The sequence below is a fragment of the Chelonia mydas genome, chromosome 5 (assembly GCF_015237465.2).
Source record: "Chelonia mydas isolate rCheMyd1 chromosome 5, rCheMyd1.pri.v2, whole genome shotgun sequence".
NCBI lineage: Eukaryota > Metazoa > Chordata > Testudines > Cheloniidae > Chelonia > Chelonia mydas.
In genome coordinates, this window is record NC_051245.2 from 125,041,430 (window position 1) to 125,058,972 (window position 17,543).

The window sequence follows — 17,543 nt, forward strand, 5'->3', positions numbered from 1 at the left end:
CAGCCACTGGGAAAAAATCTTGGATGCTCAGCACCCAGGAGCCAGAGCTTGAGTGTGAAATGTGGTGAGTTCTGTTTTGCTAACAATTTCTGCCCTTGGGTCAGGGAGTTTGTTTATAAACAAAAAGAATGAGGAGTACTTGTGGCACCTTAGAGACTAACAAATTTATTAGGGCATAAGCTTTCGTGGGTAAAAAACCCACTTCTTCAGATGCATGGAATTAAAATTATGCCCTAATACATTTGTTAGTCCCTAAGGTGCCCCAAGTACTCCTCATTCTTTTTGCTGATACAGACTAACAGGGCTACCACTCTGAAACTTGCTTATAAACAGAGGCAGGATGATTAAGATAACAAAAGGCTTGTCATTAAATTAAATTAAGGATCATTAGATGATCCTGAAAGCATTCCCAGGCATTCCAGTTAAAAGAGAGGAAACAAAGGGTAGGAATAAATGGTCCATTTTCAACATGGAAAGAAGTAAATAGAGGTGTCCCCCAGGGGCTTGTACTGGGACAAGTGCTGTTCAACATATTCATAAATGATCTGCAAAAAGGAGGTAAACAGTGAGGTGGCAAAGTTTGCAGATGGTAGAAAATTACTCAAGATAGTTAAGTCTAAAACAGACTGCAAAGAGTTACAATGGGATCTCATAAAATTGGGTGGTTTGGCAACAAAATGACAGGTGAAATTCAATGTTAAATGCAAAGTAATGCACATGGCAAAATATCATCCCATCTATGCATACAAAATGAAGGTACCTAAATTAGCTGTTACCCATCAAGAAAGAGTTATTTGCAGCACTATATTTCCAGAGTACTGCAAATATATAAGAATCCTTCTCACTGTGCCTGTATCATCCTGAGCTCATTCTTCAGCTTCAGAAGACTTAAAAATTACTTCCAGTCATCAATGGGACAGACACAACTGAATAATGTAGCTGTCCTTCACATGCATCAAGACAATACCAGGGAACTAGATGTAAATAAGATTGCTGACAGTTATCCAGAAAGTAACAGTGGGACATAATGTCTTTAAACTGGGACGTTAGTGAAGACAGCTTGTAAGTGACTGCAATGATTTTAATATACTGTAATTCATAATAATGTAATTATGTCGTTCATAACAATTTAATCATTATTTAAATAGTAAAGATACCAATGATAGACACATTCAATAACTAGAATATGAAAGAAGTGTATAAATATGCTGAAAATAGCCTTCCCCCAAAACTGGCAGAGTGCCCCCCAAACACACACACACCTCTTCAAAAGCACCCGCCAGCAAAAACAAAAGTCAGCGCCTTTGCCCAGAGGGCATTGCAACTGAAAAGGTTTTGAATGGTGAGTGCACAGAACCACTGGTGATCACACCGGTTCAATTACAAGCAGGACTATTCTCTAACAGAGGCTCGGCAAGCAAGTCATTTCACTTCTACTAGCCACAGACGTAAAAGTCACATGAAGAACAGGAACGTGGCTATTGCCAGAGCTGAGAATGGTCCCGTGGGGTCTCCCATCCCCAGCTATCCTGGCTGTAAACACAGCAGTCCTTGTGCACACAGAGGGTTCAGTGGTGTATAACAGCACACTTGTGACCACGCTTTCTCAGATGACCCATTTCCATGGGGTAGACAAGCCCTTAGGCAGCCTTCTCTCGGGGTTCTCTCACACCAGCTGCTGCTCCCCATGCCCTATGTTCCTGTATCACCTCTCGCCTGGCTGATGCCTCCCACCCCGTTGCCAGAGTCCCCTGCGCTAGGTGGACTTCAGGGCAACACTCACTGGGTTTCCTGGGTTTGCTCACTTGGTTGATCACAGAGGGGATGGGAGTGAGCAGCAAACCACCAGCCTATAGGGAGCTAGGACTCCTCCCTGAGGAGGGGCTCTGCCAGGGCACAAAGCAGGAGGCAAAGGGGGAAGGTGGAAACGGAGACAAAACCAAGAGGGGGACATTGGGGAAAGAGAAAAAGAGGAAAGAAGGAAAGCAAGGAAGGGGGGACAGAGAGCAAACGGACAGTTTGTAAGGGAAATGGGCCAACAGCAGCAGCAGCCAAATGCATCTAGGGCACACCCTTCATTGGGTTAAATGCACGGCAGGTGCCTCTTACATCTCAAGATATACCCCACCTGTACTACCTAACTACATAATCGCGTGGATCAAACCCAATACAGCCACTTTGTAATACAGCAAATATAGTCACAACAGCCAAGATTTTCAAAATCAGGAGCCTAAAACTAAAACCTTTCCTGGGGCTCCTGAACGAGAAGCCTTGTTTTCAAATGTGCCAAGTGCCGACCAATTCCATTAGTTCAACAGGCCCTGTCGGGAGCCAAAAACGTTTGGTGGCGGCTTAGTCATCCATTACGGAGGTTAACTTTAGGCTTCCGTTTTTGGAAACCTTGGCCAGCATAAAGAATAAATCCAACAAACGCTTCCCAACAGCCACCGACAATCAAGGGGGGACTAGGAACAGAGATGAGATTACTTCTTAATTCAGTCCCTATTATACATTAGTGTAAAGACGTGTTTCTACTTTCCTTGGATCCATTTCAACTGCAAGGCACATTTTTGCCATAGACCAGCGGTTCTCAAAGTGTGGGTAGGGACCCCATTTTAATGGGGTCACCAGGGATGGCGTTAGACTTGCTGGGGCCTGTGGCTGAAGCCCAAGCCCAAGCCCTGCTGCTTGGGGCTGAAGCCCAAGGACTTCAAACCAGGAAGGGGGGGGTCGGGCTCCACATTCCCCCTCCTCCTGCCTGGAGTCATGCAGTAATTTTTATTGTCGGAATGGGGTCGCGGTGCAATGAAGTTTGAGAACCGCTGCTATGGACTACGCAGTCTCACTATTTCGAATTTTCCAGCTCTCCAAGGCAAAAACCGGGACCTAGTCACCATTCATTTTAAACACAGAGAACTATTTATAAAGCAGTTGAAAATAAACTATTGGGAAATCATTTCAATAGCCACTTCTCAGACAGTCTTTTCAAATCGGGAAACGTACCCCAGAGACGTGCACTTTCAACTCATTATTGAAGTTCAATTCAGCTAAAGCTCTCAGAAAGCAGAGTGGGTTTCCCACATTAAAATTATTAGCTGAGTGTTAAATTTTTGTGCCTGATTACACTGTATAATTGTTTCCATTTGCCTACACTGATGATGGAATATGACAGAACTGTGGAAATGCCAAGAATAATATATTTCATTCGATTGGGGAAAAGATTGTAATGGACAGTTTGCAACTGCAGAATTGGAATTCGTATGATTGGGTCATGTAGCAGTGTAATAATTAGGAGTGAGTCCCCTTCCCTGTACACTGACTTCTGCCCTTACATACAGAACATTTCAGTCCCTCCTAATGAGACCAGCTGACCTGAGAACCCCAATTCTAGAGTTAGTGCATCAATTACTTCCCCTCATCCTGCATCTGGCATCGCTACCTGAGGATTTGCATTGTGTTCCTTACCAAAATGGAATTAACAGAATAACAGTAGCAAGCACCCATCCTATTAAACTGTGGCCATAGACCTGAGTTTCTCTGCCCTCTCCAGTTTAATGAAGTTTGTTCTGACACAATTGCAGAATTGCACATCCACTGACAATACCTATGAGATCTGGAAACACCAGTCAACCAGACAGGAAAGTGAAAACAAAACTCTTTCCTTATTCTGCCCAGATGTTCATTTTTTCAATGGTCCTTACAGAATTTTTGTTTTGTTTTTTTGTGTACAGAATCGTTTGCTGATTAGGCAAATATAAAAGAATCTGTTGCATTAGCCACAGAGCAGGTGTGCAACTGGAATGATATTTAATTAAAAGCACAAGCTAAAGCTGAAGCTGTGAGCCTTTATCATCCCTTTTTTATTTTGGTCCATTTCTTGCAGGTCTTTGCCACAGGCAATGCCCATGACCGGAAACATTTGAGAAAGTGAAAGGCTACATATTAAGAAACCCTCAATGGTTAGGGCTAGCAAAGAGACCACAACAAACAAAGCAGGTATGTCAAATGGTCTGAATACATCAGGGAGGAAGAGGGAACCAGGCAGTTATGGTGCCCACCCTACTGCAGTATGTTTAAGAGGCAACTCCAATACACCATGCAACGTTAACGTGTGGGGTGCTAAGTAATGACATGAAAAATAACATGCCCCAAAGTGGCAAACTTTTCTCTGGATGGAGACATCCCTCATTCTCACTGCCATTATTCAACTAAACCCTACAGATGGGCAGCTCAGTTTGAATTAAGTAAGGACTGGCCCAAACCTTTGCCCAGAATTTCAATCAAATCCCTTCCAAGGGGATTAGCACGCGCCCGCACACACACACACACCCTTCTGCTCTGACCCAATAGAAAGACTCTCCCTGGTCCCATTATTGCTGCAGGTGACCCCAGACAATGGCAAAGAAGAGCCAGGCCACTCGTGAGACCGATGGAATTTTCCAGGGCCTCAACTGCTGCCATGTTGCTCCAGGAACAGTTCCACCACTCCTGGAACAAAAGAGAAGAAGTTTTTGCCAGACTGGTCTCTCTGTACGAGTGAAACCCGACTACAAGGACGTAAGAGCTGCAAATGCCAGATATTGGCCCTCCACACCATGGTGAATTTCACCCATTGTTATTTAGGCTGAGCCACTTCAGAAATGCGTGGATGATTTTGTACAAAAGGGAACTTGCTCCTCTGTGGAGAGAAGGTGGGCACCTGTGGTGCTTGTCTATCACTCAGCCATCCCCAAATCTCAGGGCATTTGTGGCATCCATTCAAATGAGCACAGATGAAATTTACCATAAGAAGAAGCCCGTAACATGCTCAGCCAATTTCTCCTAGACTCCAGAGCCATTTCCAATGGCCTCTGATAACAAGATGAGAGACATCACATTGCCAGCAACTGCGGAGGAGCCTATAAAGGCTAGCCTAGGGTTTAGTGTGATGTGATTAATTAGTAGACGTGGGAGTGATGCAGATTTGCACAGATCAAAGATAGTTTTGTAAGGACTGTGCTTGCTTCTGCCTTGAATTCCCTTGCTTCCACATTCCAGCTGTGCCCAGTCACTGTGCTGATTAAAAACCTTGCCATTCTATTAGTTAATGGCAAATGAAACATGCTAAAAGCACTCCAACCCTCTCCTCACTTCCTAATCTACACCAACCGACATCAAATATCTGAAGACAAGTCTTGTCAGGATTCATTGGTTTGACAGGATGGAAATTTCATACTCCTTCTCCTGCATGTCCCCCCAGAAAACAGTGAGATGGCAGCCAGGCTGTGTAGGAGGAACGAAAATGTCAAAAACAAACTGTGAGTAGGACAGAATGCTGTAATTAGTTTACATCAGTGGCTACCTTTTAGAGACCAGTGAAATGGATAGGCCAAGAGATACAAAAATATAATGGGCCTGATCCAAAACTCGTTGAAGTCAATGACTCTGCCTGCTGGACTTCAATGGACTTCAGATAAAGGCCCTACATTCAGGTCTGGAGGTGGAGTGGTTTAAACCTGAGGTGTGAATACACATAGAACCCTGTACACACACCAGTTTAACGTGCTGTAGAGATAACACACTATACAAATGGAAAACATGCTTTTGCTTTTAGTGCAAGTCTCATATTCTGATGAGCTGCTGAATGATGTCTCCTACATTCTTAGTGTAGTGGTCTGAACATAGGGAGAGGAGACGACAACTCCTGGATTCTAATCTGGAATCTGACAGCGATTTCCTTTGTGGACTTTGGCACCTCACTTAATTGCTTTGGTTCAGGATCCCAACCTGTAAACCTGAGCTAATATTCACTCTCTATTTGCAGATGAGTAGCATGGTTTGTAAAGGTTTAGCCACTCCTTACATCCCCCACTTTGTTAAGGTGATGTTAAAGATGCAGTATTACTACTAAGGTTTTGGTTGCATATTACACTTTCCAAAGGGTTAAAAAAAATATAAACCCAAATCTAAGAAACCCAGGGAACAGAGTTAAGGTTGCATTTCTCAAACAAAGCACCTTAACTCTGCCCTTAGTAATACCAGACTGCCATCTTCCCATCATTGCCCATAGAGCAGGGATGCTCAGAATGAGGCTCGGAAGCAGCAAGTGGCTCTTTAATGTGTCTCCTGTGACACTTTGCAGCACATGATATTAAAACACGGTGTGATTTAATTATTAACGAAGCTAAGTTATTAACCAATCAAGATGCTTTTACAATGTTATTAACCAATTAAGTTATCAACGTGCACTGAGTTATACCACTGAGGTCTGAGTTTCACTGACAGAGTATTGAATACATGAATCCTCCTTGACTTCTCTGCCTCTATCCAAAATGTCCTGTTATCAATATGTGGCCAACCAACTCCTCAACTCCTTTACAGACATGTTGGCATTTCTTTCTCCTACCACTTGGTCTGTCTTTTTAGACTGCAAGCAGGGAGTAGGCTTTCCATTATGTTTTTACAGCACCTAGGACATCGAGGGCATGCCCCAAAACAAATCATTATTAGTGGGAACACAGAGCTTGAGACAAAATGGGCATGTTCACAAGAGCCAGGGGAGAGGTTCTGTTGTTGTATATCAGTGGTTCCCAAACTGGGGTTCATGAACCCCTGGGGGTTCATGAAATGTTACAGGGGGTTCTCGGAAAAAAATTCCCTAATGGCTGACAAAGCTGTCCATAGGGACCCTCGGCAGCACGGGACCAGCAGCCCGGAGCCTTGGGGAGTTCCAAGAGCTAAGCAGATCAAAGCAAGCCTATCTATCACACTGAGGAGATTTTAAACTTCAAGAATCCTTAAAAGAAATGGAAAGGGAGGTGGGTATTTTTGGCTGTTTTTAAAATTAAATAGGCTACTAGTGTTGTTTTTAAATTATTATGAAGAACAAGTTTAAGCTTTGTTGTACCGTGCGTTGTTTGCCTGGACTGCTCAAGACCTGAATGCTTGTGTAAGAGGAACTCTTTGAGTTGGCTTCTTAAATATCTTCATGCTGTTTCACATCTGATACTCCTTGATGAAACACAGGAGCCAGAGGCACCAGTACAGGGGACGACGAGGTTCATGTGGCACCCCAATGTCGGCGCGACCCCCCACCCCGCAGGTCCCTCCCCGTTTTTTCCTGGCAGCGCCCCCCAAGGTCCCTGGGTTTGCCCCCACACCCATTTTTTCTACTGGCGCCTCTGATAGGAGCCTTGTCTTATAACAGGCTTAATCAAAAGTGATACAAGCTACGAAAGTGAGATCTTGGAAGAGTGTTGCTGTTTTCATAATGTAATAAAAATACTGTAATGACACATAATAATTCATAAATAGCGTGTAATAAGCATGTCATAAAAACAAATTTTATATTTCCAAGATCACTGCTGCCTGGGAGATTTAATATTAATGGGAAGTGGGCACCCAGATCCTCTAAGTTGCTTTGAAAAGCTCAGCCTGTATCGATACAATTAAGAAAACACGGTTACTTCCCTCTACGATAACTGTTGTTCTTCGAGAGGTGTTGTGCACATGTACATTGCACTGCAGGTGTACATGTGCCCAATGTACTCGAGTCAGAGACTTGTGCCAGCACTAGGTGTCATGTGTGCCCCTGCTTTCCTTGTGTTCTCAGGCAAGGTATAAAAGGGCCATGGCTGCCGCCTCCCTCCCCGTTCCTTCACACCACTGATGTAATGTCCGAAGCAGCAAGGGAGGTGGGAGGTCGTGGAATGTATATGTGCACAACATATCTCGAAGTGCAACAGTTACTGTTCCTTCTCTGTTGAGTGATTGTGCACATATACATTCCACTGCAGGTGACTCATCCACAGTCTAAAGTTGTGAGAAGGCTATGAAGAACTATTTTTAGCTTTGGCTTCCAAGGAACATCTTATGGCTTGCATATCCCTTCAGGCAGCAATAGATGCTGCTGATACAGCGTCGTGTTCCATAGCCACGGCAGTCTCCATGTGGGTGTGACAGGGGAAAAGCCCTGCACGTGGCACACTGCTTAGAACATCGGAATTTTTTCATAATAAATCCTCCAGATAACGGCTAAAACTAAGCTAAGTATGTGTGGGGTGGGCTGTACTCTTATATGCACCCCTGTTATGGGATTGTGATATATTTTGTACAAGACATGCCTTGTGAAGTATCATTTGAAAAACTCATAATTTGCTGATCGTTATTGTCCTGGTAAAATGTGTGTTCCAACATTGCATGTAAAGTTATAGGACTCCTCTGTATGGTACTACTAAGACATGTCCAGTCTGGTGGAAAGCAGCCACAAACCAGTTCCCCAGAGACAATAGGCTAGCCAATGCCTCAGCCACGTGTCAACAAAATCAAATGGACCATCACCTGGTTAAGTAGCCATCTTGACAAAGAAATGGCTGAGGGTGTTGGCTGGAGAACTGAGAGGACATATCTGTTCATCGGTTCAGATTCCACCCTGGGTAATATCACAATATAATCACTAAATCTTCACTGTAACTATATACTAACTACATACACTGAAGTTCTGAAAACTAGCTAGCCAAAGCAAATGCTATGGGGAGTGCCAACTCTTGCCACCAGCGGTGAGAAGGAATGGAGGTGGAGGTGGTGGTCATCCACTTTTAATGACCTTGCCTGAGAGCACAAGGAGAGCAGGAGTGCATGTGTAACCCATACACCTCCTGGGTGTGGTGCTCTGTCCCATCTAGTGGCACCAAGATCACTTAGAGAGAGAGTTAAATGAATCTGCTCTACAGCCTTAGCTAAGAGTCAGCTGGCTTTTAGCTCATGCTGTAGGGGCTCATGCACTAAGCTCCAGAGGTCCCCAGTTCGATCCCACCTGCCAATGACCGGGGTCTGCCAGCGTTACACATGCACCGCCTATGTACTGCTAGCAAAAGTCTCCAACTCCAGACACTTTCACTAGAACGTAGGTGTGCACAACCACTCCAAGGAGAAATAAAGATCCAATCGACAGGGAGAGGATTTCCGTCATCCCCCACTGATCTTCCACAACCCAGGTTAGCAGGCGGCCTTTGCTAACTAAGGATCAGGCTGTTTTCCAAAGGACTGTCCTTCATAACCAGGCAAGACGTTCAAGGAAGCCCTAGAAATAGTGCAGCTGCCTTGTAGCTCCTCAGCCGTAAGAACACCTGCGTGATGTAACAAGCTCTGCGGCAGCATGGCGAACTCTAGCTTCCGGCATGGCGTGGGGTGCTTCTTGCTGGCCAGAGGCAGACACGACTATGCATTCACACAACAGGAACCGTAGGAGCGAGCATAACAAAAACTAGGCACAGCAGGGAAATATGGCTTGATAAACCTAACAAATTAGAGAGCCTGCAGTGACAGCGGCACATCCTCCCCCAGCACTCTCAGAGAAAAGCCACTGAACTCCTGCTTGAAAAAAAGAGCTGCCATGCAGCCAGCACAAATCAAAAGCTAGTTTGACTTCTCAGACGTCTTGGATTAAAGGCAAAGCCTTCTACACAAGGCCACATTTGAGTCATGTCCTCCATTCTCCAAAATACAGAATTATTCCTGCATCCCCAGTGTGTCTCCTCAACAGTTCCACATGCCCACCAAAAAAAATTAATCGGAAAACACCAGTGTGATAACTGCACAGTCCTCTGCACCGAGAGTGTTCTCATCACCAGCTGAGCAGACTTAACAGACAGGTGGAGCTGCAAACCACTAGAGCTGAAACTATCCTCGATGCTTGTCACTCTAGCCACCCAAATCCAAATCCCATTCTCTTCTTGTACACAGACAGAGCTAGAGCAAACTATGAAGGCAACAAGCTTGCATACATCCCCAGCAAAGGAATTTCAAAACTCATACAGGTTCCAACAGAAAAAGATCATTCTCCCGTGCTACTATAAAGCAGTGGTTTTCAAACTGCGGGTCGTGACCTAGTATTGGGTCACGGAATGTAAGGCACTGGGTCGCGGTGACTCTGGTCAGCACCGCTGACTGGGCCGTTAAAAGTCCCGTCAGCGGTGCTGCCCGGCTAAGGCAGGCTAGTCCCTACATGTTCTGACACCGCGCTGCACCCCAGAAGTGGCCAGCAGCAGGTCCAGCTCCTAGGCAGGGGGGCCACAGGGCTCCATGCGCTGCCCCCCTGAGCACCAGCTCCACACTCCCATTGGCCAGGAACTGGGAGCTGGGGGAAGGGGTGATGCCCACAGGCAAGAGCTGCGCAGAGCCACTTGCATACCTCCGCCTAGGAGCCGGACCTGCTGCTGGCTGCTTCGAGGGCGCACCGCGGTCCCAGGACAGGCAGGAAGCCTGCCTTAGTACCCGCACTGCACCGCTGACCGGGAGCTGCTTGAGGTAAGCCCATGCCCCAACCATGTGCCTCAATCCCCTGCCCCAGCCCTCAGCCCCCCCAAACCCAGAGCCCCTTCCTGCACCCCAAACCCCTCATCCGCAGCCCCACCCCAGAGCCTGCACCCCCAGTCCAGAGCCCTGACCCCCTCCCACACCCCATCCTCCTGCCCCAGCCCAGAGCCCCCTCCCACATCCTGAACCCCTCATTCCTGGCCCCACCCCACAGTCAATTGGGTCGTGAGAAAAAAAGTTTGAAAACCACTGCTGTAAAGTGTAGTTCTAACCACACATGTGGAAATCTGTCCTAATGCAAAATAAAGCTTACCTTTACAATCCCAATGATATAGGGTGGAGTTGTGCCGTCTAAAGAACTTCATACTGTTAAACTAACCCTGTGTAAAAGTACAAACAGGAAACTTTGCACATAAATAACTGTATAGCTAAAGAAAAAAACACCTTGATATACAGCTGAGAGAGACTTCACCTATAATAGACCCTAATCAATAAGCCTAATTAACACATTTATTCATCAAAATATAAATTACCAGGAAACTAATACACTCTCCCTTAACACCTGTTGGACTTTCTAGCACAATGTGACTTTATAGTTTTTAATTTCATTACCCGAGGCACAAAATGCATTATGATTTCCTGGGCTATATGCCATTCCTGTATAATGCTGTGGGATGCTGCTGCATGTTAATACACTCACCACTCTGTAAAAAGCCTAATCTGCATACCATTACTATATTATTGCATTTCCCAGATCTCCCATATCTAGGAGAATCACTAAAAAAAAAATGTTACAATTGCTTTGCAAAATAACTAAAAAGTTTTCCACTACTTCAGTCAAACTTAATTTTGTCCTCTTGTTTTACTCTGTAATGGAAACACGGGGTTGATTTCACACGCCGATTACTTAATCTGGAGTAAAGATTTTAAAGGGTATTTAGTCACAAAGGGCTTCAAGGTCTGTCAGAGCTCTACAACTTAGCAAACTAGGGAAAGGTAGTCTAGAGGAAATTACTATGAAGGTGGGTGCGTAACTTGGAAGACCACACTCAGAGTAGTTACCAATGGTTCGTCGTCACGCTCGGAGGAGGACGTAGCTAGTGGGCTCCAGCAGACTTATTATCTAATATTTGCATCAATGACTGGGATAATGGAGTGTAGAGTATGCGTCTAAATGTAACCTGCTGCTCACAAACCGAGAAGAATTAGTGGGGGAAGCAAAAGTGGATGGGAATCTGGGAGGCGGTGACCATGAGTTGGTTGAGTTCAGGATCTTGACACAGGGAAGAAAGGTAAGCAGCAGGATACGGACCCTGGACTTCAGGAAAGCAGACTTCAGTTCCCTCGGGGAACAGATGGGTAGGATCCCCTGGGGGACTAACATGAAGGGGAAAGGAGTCCAGGAGAGCTGGCTGTATTTCAAGGAATCCCTGTTGAGGTTACAGGGACAAACCATCCTGATGTGTCGAAAGAATAGTAAATATGGCAGGCGACCAGCTTGGCTTAACGGTGAAATCCTAGCAGATCTTAAACATAAAAAAGAAGCTTACAAGAAGAGGAAGGTTGGACATATGACCAGGGAAGAGCATAAAAATATTGCTCGGGCATGTAGGAATGAAATCAGGAGGGCCAAATCGCACCTGGAGCTGCAGCTAGCAAGAGATGTCAAGAGTAACAAGAAGGGTTTCTTCAGGTATGCTGGCAACAAGAAGAAAGACAAGGAAAGTGTGGGCCCCTTACTGAATGAGGGAGGCAACCTAGTGACAGAGGAGGTGGAAAAAGCTAATGTACTCAATGCTTTTTTTGCCTCTGTCTTCACTAACAAGGTCAGCTCCCAGACTGCTGCACTGGACATCACAGCATGGGGAGTAGATGGCCAGCCCTCTGTGGAGAAAGAGGTGGTTAGGGACTATTTAGAAAAGCTGGACGTGCACAAGTCCATGGGGCCGAACGCGTTGCACCCAATAGTGCTAAAGGAATTGGCGGCTGTGATTGCAGAGCCATTGGCCATTATCTTTGAAAACTCGTGGCGAACGGGGGAAGTCCCGGATGACTGGAAAAAGGCTTATGTAGTGCCAATCTTTTAAAAAGGGAAGGAGGAGGACCCTGGGAACTACAGGCCAGTCAGCCTCACCTCAGTCCCCGGAAAAATCATGGAGCAGGTCCTCAAGGAATCAATCCTGAAGCACTTACATGAGAGGAAAGTGATCAGGAACAGTCAGCATGGATTCACCAAGGGAAGGTCATGCCTGACTAATCTAATCGCCTTCTATGATGAGATTACTGGTTCTGTGGATGAAGGGAAAGCAGTGGACATATTGTTTCTTGACTTTAGCAAAGCTTTTGACACGGTCTCCCACGGTATTCTTGTCAGCAAGTTAAAGTATGGGCTGGATGAATGCACTATAAGGTGGGTAGAAAGTTGGCTAGATTGTCGGGCTCAACGGGTAGTGATCAATGGCTCCATGTCTAGTTGGCAGCTGGTGTCAACTGGAGTGCCCCAGGGGTCGGTTTTGTTCAATATCTTCATAAATGATCTGGAGGATGGTGTGGATTGCACTCTCAGCAAATTTGCGGATGATACTAAACTAGGAGGAGTGGTAGATACGCTGGAGGGCAGAGATAGGATACAGAGGGACCTAGACAAATTGGAGGATTGGGCCAAAAGAAATCTGATGAGGTTCAATAAGGGTAAGTGCAGGGTCCTGCACTTAGGACGGAAGAACCCAATGCACAGCTACAGACTAGGGACCGAATGGCTAGGCAGCAGTTCTGCGGAAAAGAACCTAGGGGTGACAGTGGATGAGAAGCTGGATATGAGTCAACAGTGTGCCCTTGTTGCCAAGAAGGCCAATGGCATTTTGGGATGTATAAGTAGGGGCATAGCGAGCAGATCGAGGGACGTGATCGTCCCCCTCTATTCGACATTGATGAGGCCTCATCTGGAGTACTGTGTCCAGTTTTGGGCCCCACACTACAAGAAGGATGTGGATAAATTGGAGAGAGTCCAGCGAAGGGCAACAAAAATGATTAGGGGTCTGGAACACATGACTTATGAGGAGAGGCTGAGGGAACTAGGATTGTTTAGTCTGCAGAAGAGAAGAATGAGGGGGGATTTGATAGCTGCTTTCAACTACCTGAGAGGTGGTTCCAGAGAGGATGGTTCTAGACTATTCTCAGTGGTAGAAGAGGACAGGACAAGGAGTAATGGTCTCAAGTTGCAGTGGGGGAGGTTTAGGTTGGATATTAGGAAAAACTTTTTCACTAGAAGCGTGGTGAAGCATTGGAATGGGTTACCTAAGGAGGTGGTGGAATCTCCTTCCTTAGAGGTTTTTAAGGTCAGACTTAAAGCCCTGGTTGGGATGATTTAATTGGGGTTGGTCCTGCTTTGAGCAGGGGGTTGGACTAGATGACCTCCTGAGGTCCCTTCCAACCCTGATATTCTATGATTTGAATGTTCAAGTCACTGGATATAACCTATTCAGGAAGGACTGAATGGGCAAAAGGGGAGAGGGAGTGGCACTCTACATCAAAAATGGCATGATCTAATTCCAAGTCACTGACAACCTAGAAGGAAACTATCATCAACGCTTATGGATCAAAATCTGAACAGATAAAGCACAAGGTGCGGTTCTCATCAGTGTCTGCCACAGACCAACAAATCATGCTAGGTAATGGTGGCTGGCCCCTTAAGCACCTATCTGTAACATGTAGGAAGAATGCTGTGTGATCATGGAGGATTTCAGTCTGAGTGACGTGCGCGGGGCCCAGAACTGACTGAGGCTGACCGGCAGTGAAGGCAGCATGAATGAGTAACCGCCACTAGTGTTGTTTGAGAAAGTGCTTGCAAGGCAAGCGGGACAGTGAAGAGTCTGGGAAGAGATGCAGTGGCCTTATCGGTAGGGCCCTACCAAATTCACGGCCGTGAAAAACACGCCATGGATTGTGAAATCTGATCTCACCCATGAAATCTGGCTAATGTAGGGGCAGGGCTTGGGGCTCTTACTGTGTGCTGTGCCCCAGATACTAGTCTCAGCTGGGCTGGCAAGGAACGGAACTTGCTCTACCCCTGCAGGGGCCGATCCTAGGGTCGGGTCAGACCCACCTCCAGGAACCTTCCCTGCCTGCAGGAAGCTCTACGGCTTCTGACTGGCAGCCGAGCTCTGAAGGCAGCGCCGCCGCCAGCAGCAGCACAGAAGTGGGAGTGGTAATACCGTGACCTCCGTAGAATAGCCTTGCGACCCCCCACAATCCTCGTTTGGGTTGGGACCCCCACGGTTACAACACTGTGACATTTCAGATTTAAATATCTGAAACTGTGAAATTTATCATTTAAAAAAATCCTCTGCCTGTGAAATTGACCAAAATGGACCCTGATTTGGTAGGCCCTATTTATCAGCTAACCAGGATCCAGACTTACTGACTTCTGGTTATAACAACTCCTATCTCCAGAGGGGTTGTGCAGCTTGGAATGATCCTAACTTAGAATTACTCTGCCCCTTGTTGCCTGGGCTGGACTGCTTTGCTGGACCAACAGAGCACTGTTCCCAGCTTCAAGATCTTCACTCGTGACTATTGCAAGCCAGTGTCTGTAACTCTGACATTCAGGGGTGGGGTAACTGGTGCCAGCGTAAATGCAAGTTGGTTAAGTTTAATTTACTGCTGCGAACTGCACTTACCAATTGATTTATTGAAGTGCCCCTTGCTGATTTAAATTGGTTGTGACATTTTAATTAATTTCAGGCTGTTACATCCTCGTTTGTTAAATTGTTAAATAAAGATGTGTTAGCTCTAATCTAAGGGTATATTGGGTGCATGCTGTTTATAATTGGCACTTTTGCGTTAGACCCATTGTCCAGATTAGCTCAATGAGGCGTCCCAGGCTCGCCTGTGAGTGTGTACAGGGTCCAGCCAGATGAAAGTGCCACCAAGATGAATTTCCTTGACAAGCAAAAGGACTGCAGCAGAGGGGTGGAAAGAGGAATCCCACCTATTCAACATCACCATGGGGATACTCAGGATCTCCTTTACTGTCATCAGCACCAGGTACCAGGCACACAGGAGAGTGTTGCCTGCTCCCAAGTAACCCTGGGAGGAAATGGGGGGGGTTCATAGAATCATAGAATATCAGGGTTGGAAGGGACCTCAGGAGGTCATCTAGTCCAACCCCCTGCTCAAAGCAGGACCATTCCCCAATTAAATCATCCCAGCCAGGGCTTTGTCAAGCCTGACCTTAAAAACTTCTAAGGAAGGAGATTCTACCACCTCCCTAGGTAACGCATTCCAGTGTTTCACCACCCTCCTAGTGAAAAATTTTTTCCTAATATCCAACCTAAACCTCCCCCACTGCAACTTGAGACCATTACTCCTTGTCCTGTCATCTGCTACCACTAAGAACAGTCTAGATCCATCCTCTTTGGAACCCCCTTTCCAGTAGCTGAAAGTGTTGGATCATATTAAAGAAGTTCTGTATTAAAATCACAAATGAGTTTGATTCCCCATAGCTTAAATTCCAGGGTATTACTAATTAAGAGGTCTCTTGGTTTTTGGTACTGTTTCTCTCCCTCTGTGTGTGAAACTTGCAAGCTGCTAATTGTGTTAGTACATTCTAAGACAGAGTCTGTTCTCAAAGCAATTCACACAGAAAGAGACTCAAAGCTATACTCTTTAACAACAGAAACAGCACCCAGAGACTCCCCCCCTTTTTGTTGTATTAACAATTGTGATTAAAATAGAGATAGAGGATGTATGTGGATGGATGCTTGGTGTGGATAATAACTGAATGATCAGGGAGGTGCCAGCCTAAGAATCCAGCCTCCATTGGCTGAAGAAGGCATCAAGTGGAAATAACCAGAGGACCCCCGGAGGGCAGACTGGAATCCACCCAACAGCCTCAAGAATGGGAGAACCAAAGAACAAGATAACATCTAGCAGCACGGAGCCGTCAGGAATGTGCTATCTGCTGATTGATTCAGCAACAACATGATGAAGCAATTCCCATAGACTGGCATAGGAAGAAATTCCTATAAAAATGGACTCTAGAAAGTGAGAACTTTGGGGTCTGATTCTGCAAACCAACTTCCAGGAGCATCAGATGAGCATCTGACAAGGCCCTGCTCCCTCCTCATGTCCAGGCCACCTGGCCAGTGGCTTGGCATGAGCAACTGTAAGGCTGGTAACTATGATAACAACCTTGCAGAACCTCTGTGTGTGTGTGTGTGTGTGTGTGTGTGTGTGTGAATAAATATGAGATTGAATGGAATGTTATAGCTATAACTAACTGCTATGATAACAACCTTGCAGAACCTCTGTGTGTGTGTTTGTATGAATGAATGTGTGAATAAATATGAGATTGAATGGAATGTTATAGCTATAACTAACAGCTTACTATGATTCTTTCTGTATTCACAATAAATGTGCCGTTTTGCCTTTTTCCCTTTAATGAGATCCTGCTGGTTTTTATTTTATTGGTATAACAAAAGCAGCTATCAAATCCCCCCTCATTCTTCTCTTCTGCAGACGAAATACTCCCAATTCCCTCAGCCTCTCCTCATAAATCATGTGCTCCAACCCCCTAATCATTTTTGTTGCCCTCTGCTGGATGCTTTCCAATTTTTCCACATCCTTCTTGTACTGTGGGGCCCAAAACTGGACACAGTACTCCAGATGAGGCCTCACCAATGCCGAAGAGAGGGGAACGATCATGTCCCTCGATCTGCTGGCAATGTTCCTACTTATGCAGCCCAAAATGCCATTAGCCTTCTTGGCAACAAGGGCACACTGCTGACTTATATCCAGCTTCTCGTCCACTGTAACCTCTAGGTCCTTTTCCACACGAATCAGCCCACCACCTCTCAGTAACATGATGTAGGCCCAGGTGAATTTATACTCATAAATGAGCAATTCCAATTTCTCTTGTTTGTTACCCAGGCTACTGCTACTAGCTTGGGTGTATAGGTAATTAAAGGTTTCAGAGTAACAGCCGTGTTAGTCCGTATTCGCAAAAAGAAAAGGAGTACTTGTGGCACCTTAGAGACTAAATAAATAATAAATTGGTTAGTCTCTAAGGTGCCACAAGTACTCCTTTTCTTTTTAGGTAATTAAAGAATTTCTCCTCACGGAAGTTATGGCCTTGATTCATTTTGTTCTCAACATCACAGTTTTATGCTAAATGCGTGTTCATCTGCTCTCTCTTTTCACCCTCCCCTTTTGTTGTTAGCTTAATGCTCTCTTGTGTAATCTGGCCA